This window comes from Prunus dulcis, chromosome 4, assembly GCF_902201215.1.
Source record: "Prunus dulcis chromosome 4, ALMONDv2, whole genome shotgun sequence".
NCBI classification, from domain to species: domain Eukaryota; kingdom Viridiplantae; phylum Streptophyta; class Magnoliopsida; order Rosales; family Rosaceae; genus Prunus; species Prunus dulcis.
In genome coordinates this window covers 19489292-19509294 of record NC_047653.1, presented here as the reverse complement: position 1 = coordinate 19509294, position 20003 = coordinate 19489292, and the positions used below count along the sequence as shown (strand labels likewise).

At 38.9% G+C, this 20003-nt stretch overlaps 1 pseudogene; it reads right to left on the bottom strand.

The window, feature by feature from the left end:
- Nucleotides 1–3447: 3447 nt before the first annotated feature.
- LOC117626246 lies at nucleotides 3448–4860 on the bottom strand (annotated as a pseudogene).
- Nucleotides 4861–20003: the final 15143 nt, after the last annotated feature.

Here is a 20003-nt window from a genome sequence, read left to right as displayed (position 1 = left end):
CACCGAATCTGCGCCGCCGTCATTCTCTCTCCTCCGACGACCAAATTCGACACCTGAGGTATGGTTTCTGTTCTATTTTTGATGCTTTAGCTGATGGTTGGGTAGGATTTCTGAAATTGTTGCAATAGGGCAGTGAATTTGAAACCCTAAGTTTCGGCCGGTTTTTGATTTTCAATTCTGGCCACTTCCGGCCATTTTTCGGGGTATGTCCGAGAACAAAAGTGGCTCCAATTGATGTTTTGAACCTAGGGTAGGAACCTTGGCCCTTAGTTTTTAGAATTTTTCGGCGATTGGTATCGCTTTCGACACCCACGCGCTGCAGGCGCGTGTGGTGACTCGTGGGTTACTGTAGCAGGCACGCATTAGTCCCAGTGCAATCCTCTAGTTGTCACGAGCGCATAGGTGTTTTCGGATTGGAATTTGGTTACCGTTTGAGTCTCGAACGGATTTTGCCTATTGTGCGATTTCCGGATTTGTTATGTTCGGACCGTTGGATCGAACTCAAACTCACGTATGGTGTACCTTGTATTTCTTGGATCGTCTAGGATTCGACGGATCGTGGATCGGAGTCCTGGATACTCCGAACTCGCAAACCCTAGGTCAATAATCTGAATAAAATTGTATGTGTTTTCAAATATTCGTATATTTTATTAATTTGTATGTGTATTAATGAAATTGTGCAGATGTCAGACCTGATTACACGTCGTAGGGCTGTGACGACCACGCAGGGTTCGGAGCCCCCGACTCAGCCTACAGCTGCTGCCACTGCTGCAGCATCTGCTGCCACTGCGCCAGCACTGATGGACCACTTGGCGTTTGGACCTGCGGGGTCCCAGGCGCCTGCCTCATCAGCGTCATCAGTGGCGCAGCCTGTTAGCGCCAGGCGGCGTCATCGGCCCGCCAGCACCACCGACACCACATCCACTGATGCGTCGGGGTCACAGCCAGGTATAGCTTTCCTTTTTCTCCAGTTAATTTTTTTTTTTATTTCTTGTTTTTGTTTTTGTTTTTTTGTGTGTGTGTATTTTATTGTTAAATTTGTTATTTATTTAACATTCATGTCATCTTTCTTTGCAGCCAAGAAGAACACCCGAGGGCCGTGTCGGCAGTTGAAGACGGCGAAGGTCACCCGGGTGACTAACAGTCGTATCAACATCGGATACGACGAGCGACATCGGGCTGCACCGACGGCGGAGTTGCATAGCTCCTTGGCCCACGACATTGGTCATGTCATTCGGAGCCATTGCCCGATGCAATGGAAGTCTTGGAAGGTGATGCCTGACGAGACCAAGACGGAGGTTCGCGGCCAGTTGTCGGTATGTAGGCCTTTTCATTCTTTTTCTTTCAAACGTTATATTTCTATTATTTAAATGTATGTAATTAATTTATTGCAGACGAACTACAACTTGGAGGACCTGGACGACGAGTCGTTGGCGTACTTCAACAGACTCTTCTCTGAGAGGTACAAACAGTGGAAGAGCGACTTGCACCACCATTTTGAGGCGTTTGATGATCCGCAAGTCGCTCTTCAAGAGGGTTGCCCGAAAGAGCTTGAGGGGCGGGAGGATAGTTGGGCGTGGCTCTGCGCTCATTTTCAGGCGCCCGCTTTTGTGGTAATTTTTTATATTTAATTTTAATTTCTTACTAATGTTTATTTTCTTACTAATGTTTTTTTAATTTTTTATATTTAATTTCAATTTCAACTAATACGTTTTATTTTTTGTATAACAGAATAAAGCCAAAGTCAATAAGGGCAATAGGAAGAAGAAGACTCTTCTCCATCATTCGGGTTCCAGGCCCTTCTCCTATAGGATGGATGCACGGCGTCAGGTAATAATAAAATAATTTTTATTTAATTTTTAATATTTCATTATTCTTAATTTATTTTTTCGTACTAATATTTTTCTTCTTTTGTTCAATTTGGGGGGGGTCCAAATTCCCAGAGATCGACGTCTTTGGCGACGTTTATGTTCGACCTGGGAATGAGTTGGCCGAGTCCCTTCATGTAAGTATTATTTAATTTTAATTCTTATGTTACGCATTCAACTTTAAAGGTTATTATATGAATGTTTGAATTTATATTTTATGTTATGCTAAACAGACGACGATGGTGGAGAGGAGCCAGTTGGTTCTTCAGGAGTCTGCCTCCCAACTTCCTCCCGATACTCCGATCGAGTCTGTGGATCCTCCACAGGATGCTGGGTTTCAGATCTTGACGGAGACATTGGATCAGACTCTAGGGAGGAGACCGGGGACATATTGTCGAGGGATGGGGAATGCCAGGCGGAGGGAACCCAGACCCCGTTCATCAGCGCAGTCAAACAGTCAGGTCACTGCTTTGACAGCACAGGTGGCCACTCTTCAGAGCCAGATGTCGGTCATTCTGCAGTCCCTCGCACAGTCCGGCATTCCAGTCCCGCATTTTGATGCGCCGACCTCCGAGCCCGTCCATCCAGAGCATCCCCACCAGACGACGGCCCCTGTAGACCCCCAGACCTCTGAACCGCATGTGCCAGACGACAATGTAGATTTTGGAACATTATTCGATTAGTTTTTTTATTTTCGTAATTATTTTTTAAATCTTTCTCTTGTAGCATACATTTATTTTATATAATAGATTTGTTATTTACAATTCAATTTTTTTCATTGGAATTTCATTTTATTACCCAAAAAAAAAAACCAAATTTATTTTTTTATAAAATAAAACAAAAGTAATATTAAAATTATATAATAATTATGTATATTAATTTTGCGCGACGAAATCTTTCTCGTCGCGCAAATTTATATATTCCGAAAAAATAATGTTTCATTTTTTTAAAATACATATAATTATTCTTGCGCGACGAAAATTTTCGTCGCTAAAATGGATTTCCACGACAACAGTGTTGCGTCGCGCAAATTTTTTGGGCACGTACCGCGCGATGAACTTTTCCGTCGCGCAAAACATTATGCACGACAACATTGTTTCGTCGCGAAATACGTGTAGACCCGAATTGCGCGACGAAGAATTCTTGGTGCCGCAAATGTCTACGAGACGTATTGCGCGACGAAAATTATTCGCCGTGCATTGTTGTGGCGACGAATCTACTTTCGTCGCGCATAATTTTGTGCGACGAACTGTTTCGTCGTCTCTGAACCTTTTGTGTAACGAAGGTTAACCGTCGCACAAAATTGCGCGACGAGTGATACAATCGGTCACGCAAAGTCTTTCTTCACGATCTTTGCGCGACAGATAACGCGTGATGAATTGTCTGTCGCGCTTGAGTTCGTGCGACTATATGTTACTCGGCGCGACGAAATTGGATTCATCGCGCAAATCCTAAAATGTAGTAGTGTAAGCATATAATTACAGCATTGCCTTTGGAGTATTCTCCTTGGAAAGGAAGAAACCACCAAATTCCACATACATTTATTTCACCATACCGCAACTTTAAACTGTAGAATTTGCTAATTTTCTAGTCCAACACCGCAATAGGCCTTGATAGGAGACTTCGCTTTTTTGGCCTCAGCTGTAGTATAAAACCTTATAAACCCTCGACTATCAAATGGGTTGTAGAGCAGTGGGTGGCTGTCATCCACTTGTTCTTGCGGTACTTGCAACACCCGATTGTTGAATGTAAACATCCCAAGTGAGTATCTTATCTTGTCCCCACAATCCTTCACTCGATGGTGGCAAGCTTTTATTCTGTCATTACTCCATACCTAATTAAACCAACTCCAAAAAGAAAATATTATATCGTGGTATGATGAGCAAAATTTAGTTTAAGGTTTAGAAAATTGTCCTTGTATATTTATCAACAAGCACGAATACGTATATGTATGGTACCCACCTGCAATCCATCACCGGCCATGAACAAGAACTGTGAAGGTGCCGACTCAATGCTAATCCAATCACCTTCCCTTTGTTTGGACCTCCAACCCACCAACATCGTGCTGAACAACAATGGTGGCAAAGTTCTTGTCTGTATGGCTCGCAAACCTTAAGGTGGCATCAGTTTCCTTTAGTGTGTTATATTTGAGGAACCTAAGAAGTTGACTGTTGTAGCTAGCAAGACTCGTACTGCTTTGCTGCCTCAAAGCTTTCAAACAGCATTTGTTCCACTGTGTGCTCCAAGCCTGCTAATAACTCGGCATATGAATCTATGATCTCACTGTCCAAAACAAGAAAATAGAAATTAAGTACGTGTTATAAAAAATTTAAGGATTTTGTTAAATGAGTAACGATATTTCGAGATTTAAGTTGTCAAACAAATGCATATGTTGGATTGTAAATTTAAACCAATTTCGAGTAAGAATTCGGCATGGAAGGTTTAAATTGGTCATATGTGAAAATCATAGGGTGTAAATTGATGAAATTGAAAGCCGGGAGCCATATTGAAAATGACCCCGAACATCAAGGGTGTGTTTCGTCGTTAGCCCTATAGAATATAAGTATGACAAGAGAATATTACCCTTTAACATTTAATAGTATAAAAAGGGGAATTACCAGAAGTTGTTCTTGCCATCGGGCCACATAAGTTGTCTGAATTTATGAGTTTCTTGTGGGGACGTGACATTGTCGATGGCCAAGCCTTCATAGAGAGGCATGAGAGGGTTTGACCCAATATACCCACGATATGGTTCCTCACTTGTGTTCTTTATTTTGCTTTCAATTGGAACCTCAAACAGATCTTTGGTCTGACCAAAGATTTTGTCTAGAAGTTCTGCAGAAACTTTATCATAAAACGCCACGAAACAGCCGTATTCTTCGAGTGCATACCGGACTTGTTTGGAGGTGGACAGCCAAGAACTTGAGCTAGGCTTCAAGTCTTCAACGGAAAAATTGATTGTAGGAAGCTTAGGAGGTGATCGGGAGCCCATTTCACTAAGACTGGGATTATGCGATATTTTACTTTTACTATCACTTGCTTTGAGAGAAAACTGATGGCTTTGCAAAATGAAGCTTTTGCATGCTACTTTTTAAAGTGGTTATAGGCATTTTCTCCTAAGAAATTTTTATTAAGAAAATAAAAGGACACAAGAAATATGAACAGTAGCTTTAGGCTTAAGCTTTCTATAGTGGTTTGAGGTTATATGTATTTTATCCTAAGAAAAAAAAAATGCACACAAGAAATATGAATGGTAGCTTTAGCTTAAGGACGTGAATATTTCTGGGATAATAATTTATTTATTTATTTATTTATAATATTTGTTGTTCACAGGTGTAAAAGAATCAAACTCAAATGTAAAAGAAGAAATACACTGTATTAGTCTACTGACCAAACTGAGCATGGAACAAACTCATTGGGAAGCTTCCCTTGGGCAACATCATTTGTGATTTTACTCAGTTCAACGCCGTCAGCTTATTTAGTAGGTGGTCTAACTTTTCAGGCATCATAAAGCACATGCATCGTTTTTTTCTCGGTGGGACACATCAATTGATTCTTGTCGGTTGGTGCTCGTGGAAATTCTATGCGCCCCTTCTACAGTCAAAGTCTCTGTATTTGAAATTGATGTCTTCCCAAGTCTCGTGTTTGTCTATGCAGCAGAAACACTTCTGCTCACAGGATCTATACAGGCCTTAGTTAGTGTGGACGTTGCTAGAATTGTAAGATTGGAGATGCAAAAATATAAATAGGGTTAATATTATTTTACCCCTTTAAGGTTTGGGTCATTCTTGAAATGGGCTATGCGGTTTTAATTTTATCAATTTAAGCCATAACGTTTTAAAATTCGACCAATTTACACGTTCCATCAATTTAACTGTTTGGTATTCTGTTAAGTGATGATGTGGCAGACGCGGAGTCCAGCTTTTTAGCATAGGTGTAATAAAATGACAGGACCCAACCCAATTTCCACTTTGGAATTCGAGTCAAGTCCTGTGCGTGTCCGACACCTGGCGAATGTCGGGCACAAATGACCTTTTTACCCTTCTTACTTCAATTTCTCTTTAAATTTCCTTAGACTTCTGCCGAAAATTCGGCAAAGTCTCCTCTGTATTTTGATCAATCCCAAAATTTTTCATCTGTCAACAATCTCAAATATTTTCACCCAACTACCAGAATGTTTCTAGTAATCAATTCGATTCTAAACACCAAATTTTCAACTGGATATAAAAGCATATTCTCAAGTTCTCAGGTTTTAAAGGATTTTCTACAACGCTACCTTACTTGGTGGTGCGGAAGCTATGACTGGCCCGGTGGTGGATCCCGCGTACCTCTATGGCCTGGGGGCGAAAAACAGTTTGAAAAAATGTGAGTGGACCAAAAATAATGTTCTTCAAAGCAATTCTCATAAACATAATATCCCCCATTGTAAAAAAAAAAAATTTAACTAAATAAAACTGAATACTTACTTTCTACATCACGCATAGTCAATTCAAGGCATTCTATATCAGTCATATTCAAGCTCGAAAGTTTCATACAAAAACCACTGAATTCAAAGCTTTCATAAAAGTACTGAAGTCAAACGCGTATAAAAACTCTGTACTTAGACCTTTCATATAACTGAATAAATATAAAGGGATCTATGTCCAAAAAAATCAGAAAAACTGATTTATAATAGCTGAAAATCAACATTTAATAAAGAAACTCAGAATCCTTTGAAAATACCACGAGTATGTACCCCTGTCATTTCCGTCAATTCCCTGGCAGGTCTCGGGCGTCACACAGACTTACCCGAGCCGCAAACTGGCGAAATCGGGGGACTATGATCAGCCTGTCCCGCCGGCAGATTCCTCGATGACACCAAGTCAACTCGAGTCGCTCTGGCAGGATGCAGGGGACAGTAGTCAGCCTGATCCGCAATCTTGGCAGGTCTCGGGGACATAAAGTCAGCCGAGCCGCAATCCTGGCAGGTCTCGGGACACCAAGTCTGCCGAGCCGCAAATTCCGGCACTCACGGTCCGAGCGTCCCCGTAACTCGTGAGGCAAAGTCAAGTGCACTGACTGAACTATAATCAGACTGGATGTCCGTAGACATCGGTCCGACTCTAGGTAATCACCATAAAGAAAAACGGGTACGAGGTGGTTTTAAAATAATGTCCTTTTAAAAAAGAAATATCTGAATAATAACTGTAAAACTCAAGTCGTGCTGCGGTCTTAACTGATTCAAAACTCAAACTCTGTTTCTGTAACTGGTAAATAAGCAGCACCGACTTATAGCATTATTATTGTACTGCTCATATTCAAAATCGTATTAAAACTTACTCAAAGACTGAATGAAGAAACTTACTCAAATAAACTCATTTATAAAACTCATGTAGATAAAATCATTTATAAAATCTATTTTATATAAAAGCACATCAATTCATATAAAAGCACATCAATTCATTCATGAAATCTGATTTATGAAAGAAGGTCCACTCACAAATGGTCCGAGCTACTTCGATCCCTCAGAGGTCTCCTTTTAAAATCCTGTCGGGCTCCTGGTGCCTTACTCGATCGATTTGGTGGAGAAACGGAGGAGAAATCTGAGCTGGAAGTTCGGGTGGCATTCGGGCGAACCATCGTCGGAAATCATGGTTTTCCGGCCAGATTCCGGCACCCCCGAGGCTGGTGTTGGTCGGAAAAGAACGGCGGTCGAGTCACGGTTCCAACAATACCCACGGCGGAGATCGGTTCCAAGTATGGTGGCCGTGGTGACGAGTTGAATGGGTGGAGGTCAGGGGCGGTTTGGCTGCGGGAGGAGAGAGAGAGGGCTGACGGGGGAGAGGAGAGAGAGTGATATAAATATCTGACTTTTTGACCAAATTACCATTTTGCCCCTCACGATTTTTAGACCATAACTTCTTCGTTACGGCTCCGATTCGGGTCTACTCCGTGTCTACGAACTCCTTTCGCCGCGCTCTACGCAATGGCGTAGGCGAAATTCCCAAATTCTTTCCCGATTAAAAAGTTAAATTTTCCCCTATTAAAATATACGAGGGCAATTTGGTCATTTCGCTAAAAGATATTTTCCTTACCTTTTTAAGATATTTTCTTTCTTTTTGATATTTTGTTTTGGGTTCTTACATAAAACATGTGACAAATAATATTAAAAAATTCTTTATTATTAAAGTTAATTAAAATCAATTATTTAAATCCAATATATATATATATAACATCATTAAAAAACCCTTCAAAATAAAAATCAATTATTTTAAATAAATTTAAAAAAAAAAAAAAAAATTCCAACCAAACCCCCCAAGTCATAACCAACTTGAAATCGGTATTTAGGTGACGATGAGTAAACTTAAAAGATATTCAACCAAAAATGCAACAAACTTCACACACTCTAGACCTTGGCCAATCACTCTTATGACTAATCAATTGTCAGATATGAATTATACCAAACAACAACATACACAGAGCATACCATGATGTACCTGCAGGCCTAGAGGATTACTAGTGACAACCTAGGCACTCAGAAGGACCCATCAATCTAGGCATCCCCTGTGCAAGCAACAACTATGGTGAAAGTGTGTGAAGACAGCATAATCAAGCAAACACCAAACAGCAGATAATGATGACTAGTCAACCACAATTCATACGATGACTAGTCGATCACCAAGAACACAAACCCAGAAAAATTACAAGGATGCAATCAGAAATTGTTCACCCAGAAACCCACCATTGGGAAAAACTGGGGGTCATCAACCGACCAGGCAATCCACTAAATAGAAAAAGATTCTTACAAAGGAACACAAGCAAGCTCAAGCAAAACCTAGATCTATTTAGGAAGATGAGCAATACCTCCTTTGTGCAATCTTCTTCTCCAACTTAGCAAAACTTGAAGCCCAGTTCTTCATGGCAATGGCAGCTCCTTCTTCAGCTCATTCATCCCATGGCACCAGCTTGCAAGCTCAACTCAAACAGAAACCAAAATTTGGATTCAAAGGAGAATGACCAATTTCTTCAAGAAACCATACTCTTGAAGAAATCAGTAGTGAATCTGACCTAGATATAAATGAGAGAATGTTTTATGAAGCTAGATGCAGATTCATATTTCAAATGCAGTTTTTTCATAAAGAAATCAATTTGAAAAAACTCATAGATGAAATATTGTTCTCTCTTGAGGAAGAAGAACGGAAAGATAGAAAACCAATCTTTCCTCCAATTCAACACAAAAGAGACGGCTTACCAAAAGAGGAATCGCAAGGCCTATACAGACTAAAAAATTCCCTTAGGTCAGAATCCCATGTGGTAGCAGAGAGAGAAAAAGGAATAGGACAAAAAAGTTGGTTATCAAGCTGGAGAGCAAGGATGACTAGTCATCCAAGAAACAGATGACTAGTCATCATTTTATGAAAATAGTATAATGCAATGCACAATTTACCTTTGCCAATTTGCAAGAACCTCCATATGATAGTTGTTAGTTAAGAACACCTAGAGAAGCTATTCTCAATCTAAACTTGAGCTTGATAAATAACAATAGAAATCCTATTACAAAGTTGTCAAGGGAAGCCAAAAGAAAAACCCAAAATGCATACATTAACACAACTCCACCACCAAACCCTCTCCTCTCTTTCAACCTAGACCACCTCACAACCATCCCCTGCAAACAACCCAGACCACCTCACAACCGCAGCCTACAAACAACCAAACCACCTCACAACCACTGCCTGCAAATAACCCAGATCGTCTCACAACCACTGCTTCCAACTTTCCCCGTTCTCCAACCTATCGCACCCCAAATCTGAAACCATCCCTGCCCCTAGCTGCCTCCCTCTGAAACTCTAACCCCTCGAAACCTAGATCGTCGCTGACGAAGCCATGCCTAAAAAGTTCGTTAGCTACGAAAAAATGGCAGCGCCAACCATACTGAGTTCAGCAGCTATGTCGAAGACCTGAACATAATCAGGTCGGGTTTTACAGATTATGGAGAGTCCGGGACCAACCAAAATGATTAGTTTAAAGGGTACGACCAATCTGGGAACAACCCACATAACAATTTCAAGAGCTATGGCAATTGAGATACTTCTGGGGTAGATGGATTCTCAAATGACGGTGGTAGTGGCGGTACAATTTGAAGAGCTATGGCGGGTTAGGGAGGTGAAGTTGAAGGGTGGAGATGAGCGTGGGTATCTGAATGAGAAATGGGTGTTGGGAACGAAGATGGGGATATTGGAAGAGAAGGAGGAGGAGGAAGAAGAAGGATGGGTGGTGGAGATGCTGGGTTTGGATTTAGGGTTTGACGGGTGGAGAGAAGAAGGAAGAGGAAGAAGGATGGGTGGTGGGGATGCTGGGTTCGGATTTAGGTTTGATGGGTGGGGAGTTTGAAGGGTTTTTTAATTATGTTTTTTTTTTTTTTTGGGTTTAAATAATTGATTTTAATTAACTTTAAAAATAAATAATTTTTTAATATTATTTGTCACATATTTTATTACACCTATGCTAAAAAGGTGGACCCCGCGTCTGCCACGTCATCACTTAACAGAAGACCAAGCGGTCAAATTGACGGAACGTGTAAATTGGTTGAATTTTAAAAAGTTAGGGCGTAAATTAACAAAATTAAAACCGCGTGGCCCATTTCAAGAATGATCCCAAACCTTGAGGGGGTAAAATGATGTTAGCCCATATAAATATTAGTTCGAAAAATACATAAATGTTCAAAACTTTTCTATTAAAGTTAAATACTTTTCAATTTTTCATGTACTGATTTTTTGAAGGGGACCCACATACTTAAATTAACAAGCTTCTTATTAGTGTATTTATAAAAAGTAGCATATAGATAAAAAGTAACATATAGATAAAGATAGACGAATTATCGATCCACTATTAACAACACAGATATTGTCCCTAACTTAACTACTTACAAAGTCCAATAAGTGTGGGGTTTTTTCACAAAAGACTTTGGTATTATTAAGAGTGTGCCACTTATTATATATTGTATTTCATTTAATCAAGTTTCCAATTTGTGACTTATATTCTTCAACAAAGTTTACAAAAGTGGGTGAGTGGCTCTTCCAAGTACAATACATACTAAAACTTGATTAACTCTTTGTACACAGTATGTCCATATATTTAAATTGATAAAAAAAAATTTGTACTAAATTTAAGCAAAATTGGCTAAAATAGCCCCTTCGTAAAATACTTAGGCCATCTCCAACCGTAAGGCTAAATGTAGTTCATGGCTAAAAATTTAGCCCCCCAAAATATTAATTTTTTAAAGAATAGTGCAAGGCAAATTTTTTCCTTCTCCAGCCATGCATGGCTATATTTTAGGGTCTTTCATATTTTATTATTTTGAGAAAAACTATAGTACAACACTTATACATTCCACAACCATATATTGTTTAATTTAATTAAACTATTTTTTTTTTAAATAAAGCCAACAAAGGCAATTAAAAAAATAAAAATTGGAAGGGTTTCAAGGGTCTGACCTTCAACGGTCATGACCTACAATTTTTTATAATTTTTTTAAACAATACCAAACATTTAAAAATGTGAAGACAAAAAAATAAAGGATGGGTTTCAATGTTTGAGCTCCAATGGTCATGAACAAGGCTTTTTTATAATTGTTTTTAAACAACACTTGAAAAGATTTGAAAAGCTGACCACATTTATTATTTTTATTTTTATTTTTATAAAGAGAGTGGGCAGGTCTGACCTCCAGCGTCAGTGCCAACAATTTTTTATACTTTTTTCTTAAACATTATGAATTGAAACATTCAAAAGGCTTTTAAAAATCTATATATGTCAATGTTGGCTATTGAAAATCACATGGATGGGCCCCACTACAAATTTGGCCTAGGCCAAAGCTGGGCTACGTTTTGTCCTGGTCTAAAGCCAAAATTTTGTTTAGCCCATGACTAGAGATGAGTTTTACATTATTTTAGGGCTATATTTGGGATATAGTCCATGACTAGAGATGACTTTACTAGTAGGGAAGGACCCAGGATTTTAAAATTGGGTGGGCTAGATTTACCTTATTGAAATGTTAGATTTTAGGCTTATGGAATTGATCATATGTGTGTGTGTATATATATATATATAAATAATTTAAGAACATATCCTTTTTATTTTATTTGTTTAAAAGACCTATTTTACACCAACAATGCCAGCTAAGGTCTACCATGATGAACAAAAATGAATTAAGAGAAAAGGAAATTCATAAGAAAATTCAAAAATGAAAATTTATCATCACAAAGATAGAGTCAGATAGACACATGGCAACTAGAGGTAACACTACAATTATCCAATTAGTTCAAATTAATATTTCTACTATAAATGGGATTAACATTAACACTAACAATAAAAAATAAATAAAAAAACTCACCTGGGCTATAGCCCAGGTTGTACAAGTCATAGGGCCGTCCCTGCTTACTACCTGCTTAGTTCACATAACGGATTTGAGAGGAAATCACTTTCCACGTTATTTCCCAAGGAATGGGAAATTGAAGATTCATTTCCCACGTTTGATAATATTGGGAAAGTAACCTAGAGATATCAGTTTATTTCATTTCCCATGTTTATTTTGAGTAGGAGTAGAAAACAAAGTTTGTATAATTTTTCAATTATACCCATATTAAATTAAATTAGAAAAAAATATTTAATGATATATTATAATTATACATGAATATGAGTGATTATGAAAGGCTTCTAGATTGACAGCTGGTTGATGTGTATGATTCCCTCTTCCATAATTCGTAAATATTCTTATTTTCCATCTTCTATTTTTTGTCTCTCTTATTGTACTTTCAATATTTACTTTTAAAACATGTTTCTTATCTTTATTCTTTTTTATTAGCTGAAGAAACTGGCCAATGAGAAAACCAACGAAGAAACTGGCCATACACGTATGGGTCAACCGACCCCATCCTCTCTAATGCATATTCTAGACAAGGATGGTTTCCATGCCACCAACCCCAAGGAATGACTAATGGTAGCAGCTGTGAGGACTTCTTGACATGTTTTTGTCGTACGTTTGCGCCGCCTTCTTTTGTGGGCTTTGTACTTCTCCCCGGCATTTTGCTTGGTTGTTTTGAAATTCCATGTTTCAGATTTAAAAAAAAAAAAAAAAAAACTGGCCATACACTTTAGCCCTTTTCTTGTAGTACTTGGGCATCCATAACGTTGTTATTGCGGACAGAGAAAACGATCGACGCCCGTTGCTGTTAGGACCATATACCATGACTATACCATCCCACCTGCCCCTGCTGCGATTAGGACTGGACAAAAATTAAGTATTTGGATTTGAAATTGATGTCTTCTCAAGCATAATGTTTGTCCTATGCAGAGGAAGAACAGTCCTATAGCAATGGTTTAGTATTTTTATACATATTAAATTGTGATTAACTTTTTTAACCAAAATAATGTCCATGTATTCAACTATATATGATTAGCTTTGTTCTACGAAACTAAGATAAATTTTGACTAAAAAATAGGAAGCATAAATGAAAATGCTCTATATACATATAATATATACAAAATTAGTGAAATACCCATTCCTAGACATAAAATTATAAATATACCATATACTATTTGATGTATATAAACACACCAAAAGTAAACCCAAAATGTCGATTTTTGGATTTAATTTCTATGTTAGATTACAGTTTTAACCTTTTGGTTTGAATTTTTTGAAATAGGTCCAAAACTCGCCAGATAGGATAGGAATTTGAAGAACAAATTTTGAATACGCGTAGATCTCTGCATATTTCAACTCCAAGCTCAAAGTCGCTGGTTCTAGTAGCGATTTCGAATTCAGTGACCCTAAAACTGCAGCTTTAGATAAACAGAAGGAGAAGCCAGAAATGGAAGAGAACGAAGGTGTTCAACGCCAATGCCGGTATTAACAATGTACTTCTATGACATGGTATTAACAATGTACTTTTGTGACATGATATTAACAAGGTACTAGGCTTGTTTTGGGATTTTTTTTTTTTTTGGTTTTTTGTGTTGGGCTTGTTTTAAGTTAATAAGTGGCAGTCATGTAATTTATAGGAACATCAACACTTATTTCTTATGTAGTAAATGATTTTTGAGTATGTTTCTACAGTGCATTTCATATGGGGTTTTTATTTATTTATAATTACAGCTACTATTTTGGGTATATTACTAAAGCTCCCTATAATATAACATGCGACAAATGTCAGATGGAGTGATGATATAACTGTTCTCCTCCCATATTACCTAGCACCGTAAAATTCTTACATCTCTATTTATTCTCTATATGAACATAAAATCCAATGGTGAATTTGGACACTACTCAGATTGTTTTTTGTCAAGACGAGTCATTGAAGTAACAATCCAACATAATTTAAAACGTTAGTCATGACAATATTATTTGCAAAATGTTGACTAAAAGCCTTATCCACGCCTAAAAGGCTTCTAGATTTGTAGAGAGTGATGTGTATGATTCTTTTTGGTACATGTGGTGTATGAATGCATACCTATTCAATTGAAAAATGCTATCTTTCTCTCTCTTAGGTCATGCTTTTGTCTTCGCACTAAAGTTTCTTCTTTTTCATCTTTTTATCTTTATTTTGCTAAATAGTATGGACTAACAGTTGTGGGTTATGTAAGTTGATATCTTTCGAAAATATTTCAATATTTTAAAGGGAGATTCACTATTATACCTAATATAGGAGCCTAAATTATAAAAAACCCTATATGAAATGGATTTTAGAAACATACCCAAAGCTTATTTACAACATAACAAAAAAGACTTTTAACTTCTTTTAAATTACAAAATTGCCATTAATTTCTTCAAACAAACCCAACCCCAAAATCTCATAAAAAAGCCCAAAACACTCAAGAGGGATCAAAGTAATTTAAAAATCAAAATTAAATTCAATAGGACCAGTTGTCATTTTTTGAGTTTTTTTTGGGTTTGTTTATAGAAATTAAATGGTGTAGGGTTTATCTATATTATTAGTGCTAAGAATGGGTATATGACTAAATATAAATTAGGCTTCTATATATGAGGTAGATGCAAAAGTGAAACCCAATATTAATAGAGTTATTTACATTAACACCCCTTCAAGTTTTCGGCTTTTTCATAAAACTCCCTAAGGTTTCAAAAATTGCACACACACCCCTTGCGGTTTCAAATTGTTAAAAAAAAAAAAAATTCATTTTTTGTTGATTGTTCGTCGAAAACTTGATGATTTCATCTTTAAAAGTGTGTGCAAATGACAAAATCAAACTCAATGAATGCATGATTAATCTAATGTCAAATGCTAACTTTCATTTGGAGCATTTTTTTATATATATAAAATCATCAAGTTTTGAATGAAAAATCAACGAAAATGAGTTTTGTGAAAACAATTTAAAATCTCAAGGGGTGCTCGTGAAATTTTAGAAACCTCAGGGGGGGTTTTGTGAAAAAGTTGAAAACCTGAGGAGGTTTTAGTGTAAATAACTCATATTAATACAACGAATTGGGTACCTTGTTGATGATTGCGTATTACAATCGTCGTTTGGTGCAATGTGACTGGACTTATTAAATTGGACAACAGTCTCACCCCACTTGAAAGGATGGGACTCATAAAAACTCAATTGAACTCAACACCAATTTAATTAGCCGGACCACCAAATGAGGCCTTAAGTTTTAAGGGATTAGATTTGAGAGGTGCAAATTCAAATCATATTGTTTGGGTCTATTTTTAGTAAACGGATCTAAATGTGGCTCAAATATTCCACTTAAAAATTTGATACGCCAAATGTGAATGATTTCTAGAACTAGGAATTTGAGTGGATTTTATAAGTGGGATGCACCTCTCTCTCATCCTTTTCTCTCCCATCTTATTTTGGGCTAGTGTACCATTTAATATACATTAGGATAAATGGTTTGGATCTCTCCAACTTACTGCACTGGTTTTTTAAAATAAAAATAAAATATTTCTACATGTCCTACACAAAAATTATTGGGCTAACGATAAAAGATCCCTTGAAACACAAGGACTCATATTGAGAATGACCCAAACCTTTAGATGGTCTTTTGTCGTTAGCCCAAAATTATTTCATCATATGTCTCTTTCTCTCCTCCTTTTCAATTCTCTCATCATCTCTCATATGTGTTCTCTCTCTCTCTCTCTCTCTCTCTCTCTCTCCTTTGTTTCTATCTCCTCACTTTCTCTCTCTATTTGGTTTGATTTATGTGCACATGGATATACATTTTGTTTGATTTTTCATTTCCAGAACTTTTGGTCATGTTTGTTGCTAAGGAACTACGGGAAAATGAAGGAAAATTGTAATTGTTAATTTATGTACTTTTTTTAGTACAAACGATAGTCTAAACTAGAAGGGAGGAGATTTCTCTCTCACACACACATAACTAATGTCATAGGGGTTCGAACCTGAAACCTCTAGTCTGCAAGTCAATATCTTTTTCCACTTGGCTAGACCCCCGTTGGCTTAATTTATGTACCTTTTAACTTAGCTTGTTTGTTCAATAATTATTTTATTTCTAATTCTAGATTTGGATTGATCAGTAGGGAATTTAATTGGAATTTTTAACTGAATTTCTAACCCCCAAGTCCTAAGTTTTAGCATACGTACTAAATGAATACCGAAAACATCAGCATAGGAACCGAACAGCTTTAAGCTTGGTTGTGTTGTGATTCATAAAAATGAAAACCCTTTTTAGGGTGTTTTTCGTCACTCTCTTTCTTTTCTCCCCTGCACTTTCCTCTTGTCTTTCCTTTCTCTTTTATTTCCGTCTCTACTATTGAAAGAAGCAACCATTACATACTTTTGAAGCTGCAAAATCCAAGTACACATTTTATGCTTCAAAATTGAGAAAAATCGCGGAATGTAGAAAGGAGATTAAGGATATATACTAACAAGCATGGTTATCAAAAAATCCAAAATGCATGATTTGTAATCACTACTTAGAAGAATCCATCTCTTGTTCACATAATCTCTCAATAATATGACACACTACTTGTGACTTTATGGAATTTAAATTCAAGATCTCCCACGACAAGATCAAATGTTAATTGACTAATTTAATATACTTTCTAGATTTTTTTTTTAATGCGAAAAATAAGATTGCAAACTAAAATCTCTAAAACACGCATGTCCAAAGATGTCGAAATAAAAAGTAGAAGCGACAAAAAAAGGGAGACAAAATTCCCAAAGATGAGAAGGAGACATCCCATGGCCTAACTTAGGTAGAATTATTTGTATACAACACTTTACAATTATTATTTTTTTCTATACCCAAAAAAAAAAAAAAAAACATTCTTTTTGACCTTCTATATTATATTACTCGAACTTGATCCTAACCAATTGCTGAATATGAACTAGAGAAAAATAAGTTTAACTGGTGTGTGAAATTTGTGTTATTGCTATTGGTTAGGACTTAAGGACAAAGGTGGCTTTGTCTTGATTGTAACGTTTGGACGTGGTTGTGACTAAAATTTTAAGGAAGTTGAGTGTCAAACAGCCCACACCACCAAACTCTTTTTTCTTCTTCTTTCAAATTGGACTTTCATTCATAAGAAAATACCTAACAAGGCCCAAAACAAAATCAAACCCTAGCAAGTAAAGTAGGAAAATGCAACAACTGCCATGACCATCTCTGCAATAGGAGAAGCAAGAGGTCGGGGCAACTATAGCCAGGAGAGGGCCAAAACAACAACCTCCCAAACTAACGCCACAAACAAAAGTCCCATATCAACCATGAACCCTAAAATTGCCAAAACAAAAACACTAGAAAACCCCCAAATAACTCACTCCACAACGACACACTTTGCACTAGTCGAACACAAATTCGCACCAAGGGAACGACAGCCACACATCAGACAAAACCAAAGGGTAAAACAAGCCCATAACAAGTTGAACCAACAAGAACAAAATCATGGAAGGACGTGGTGTGAGCACCAGAGTCGAAACTTTATGAATCTTCCGGGAGGGATGCAAACATGCGTGTTTAGGATGAATAGCTGCAAACTTGGATTGAGGTTGGAATGAGGGAGGAAGGAGAGGAGTAGAGAAAGGAATAATGTATGAGGTGATATGGGAGATGTTGAACCCACCAACTATTTAAATGGATAACACGACATATGGTTTGAGGTATATCAAGGTAGGTTCGATTTAGTCTGTCCTTTTCTAGGAATGTACTTTATAGATCAAGCATATGGGTTTTAGGAGAGGGAGGAAAACCGTCCCCTCTTCACAAGGGTTCCACCCCTATTTATAGGGGGATTTGATGATGCAAGGTAATACAAGCCAACCACCTCGACTCGGAGCCGAGCCGCATATGTCACATCCTATTTTGCCAAGGGGCAGTTGGATGGGATTTTCACCCATGCTTTAGTTTGTAGTGGCCTGTGTTTTCTATCTCTGCTTGGGGGGGGGGGGGCGCTAGCAGAGTAGCCCTCCTGTTAGGTATGGAGACAGTCTTGTCTTGATGAGATGGGGTCTTGTCACCAGTGCGGGCAGTTCCTCATATTGTGGCTTTTTGGCAAGGTAGCGTTAGGAGCCGAGGCCGAGGTCTTTAGGTGCAATGTGTTGTACAAAGTCCACGTGTTGTCTTTTTATTGGATAGCTTAGCTCGGCATATGCCGAGAGTCAACAAGTCCCCCAACTTTCCAGGCAAGTTCCCTTGGGTAGGGAGTTGTCTGTTTGCCAAGCTGCCCGATTAAAAACGTCTTGGAAGCGTCAAGCTGTGCTTCAGCTGTGTTGGAGAGGTGGGTGTTTTTCTGGTCAGTTGGCAGTGGCCGAGTGCTTCCTTGGTCGGCTTGGTGAGTCCCCCAACTCCCCAGAGAAGGGGTTAGCTTGCCTTGGATATAGGAAACGGTGTGGACGCGTGTCAGATGCTCGGGATGCGTGGGTATTTATTGCAAGCGTCATGATGAGGAGTCCGGGGAATCGGAGCGGGTGGGACATTTGGGGTCGCATCGATTGGGAAACACTAGGCATTTGTGCCACTTGTCGTGATCCGGAGGTCGTAGAAAGGTTGATCGGACGGTGTTGGAGTGTGTGCTGGGGCCTATATATACTATGAGGTGCGAGCGTTTTTCATTTTTGCCCGGTTGAGAGTTCGTCGACTTACATGTGTGCGTGAGCTTTGTGAGTTTTGGAGGTCCGAGTTAGTGCTTGCAAAAGAGGAGCCAGTGGGGTGTGAGCTAGGCAGAGGAGGTCCACGTTTGAGCCAAGTGAGAGTTCCTCTTTCTCTGTTTGTTTTACTGCTGTGGTGATGGTGTCTGGGCAGACGGATGAGAGTGGGTTCAGTAAGAGTAGTATAAATTTTAGGGTGTTGCAGGAGGCCTGGCATCGGTTTGGTGATAGGCTAGTGGTGGGGATAGGGCTAAGGAAGAGCCTTCAGTGGTTGAGGTAATGAGCTCGTCAGAAGAGCGAGAGGGGGGATGCGAATGTAGAGAGGGATCCTGATGCCGAGGCGGGAGATGCCAAGGCTGAAGTTGAGGATGGAAGGGATGCCGAAGACCCTGATTGTTCTCGGGTGGATCTGGATGGGGTGCCTGTGAAAGTAAGTATGGCACGAGGTGTGGGGGAGGCGTCGTGCTCATATAGGCAGGGTGTGCCCATGCACCTGTATTTTTACGAAGAGGGGGAATGGTTGACGGATACAGCGCCGATGCGCATGACTCATGAGTTATTGGAGCGGATTCGGCCAGAGTATGAGGTTCCAAGGGATGTGGTTCTATCCCTGCCGCAACCGGATGATCGATCGAGCCAACCACCAAGGGGGTGGGTGATGCTGTATTGGGAGATGTTTAAGAATGGTCTGCGCTCGCCCTTACACCCGTTTGTGCAGTGATGGATGGCCTTCCTCAGCATTGCCCCTCACCAGATGAACCCAAATCTGCTGAGGACTATTTTTTGCATGTTCGTGTTGTGGAAGAGGCTCCATGGGATTGAGCTAAACACGAACATCCTGAGGTGCTGCTATGGGTTGAGGATGAGCCCAAAGCAAGCTGGTTTCTTCTATCTGCAGGCATTGCAGGGAAGTTGCTGGAGAATAACCCAAGTTCGCAGAAGTCGTGGAAAGATCATTGGTTTTTTGCAACTGGTGTTGGGAGGTGGCCTCGGGGGTGGAGAGGCCGATGGCTTTAGTGGCGAGGCGTTTTAGGG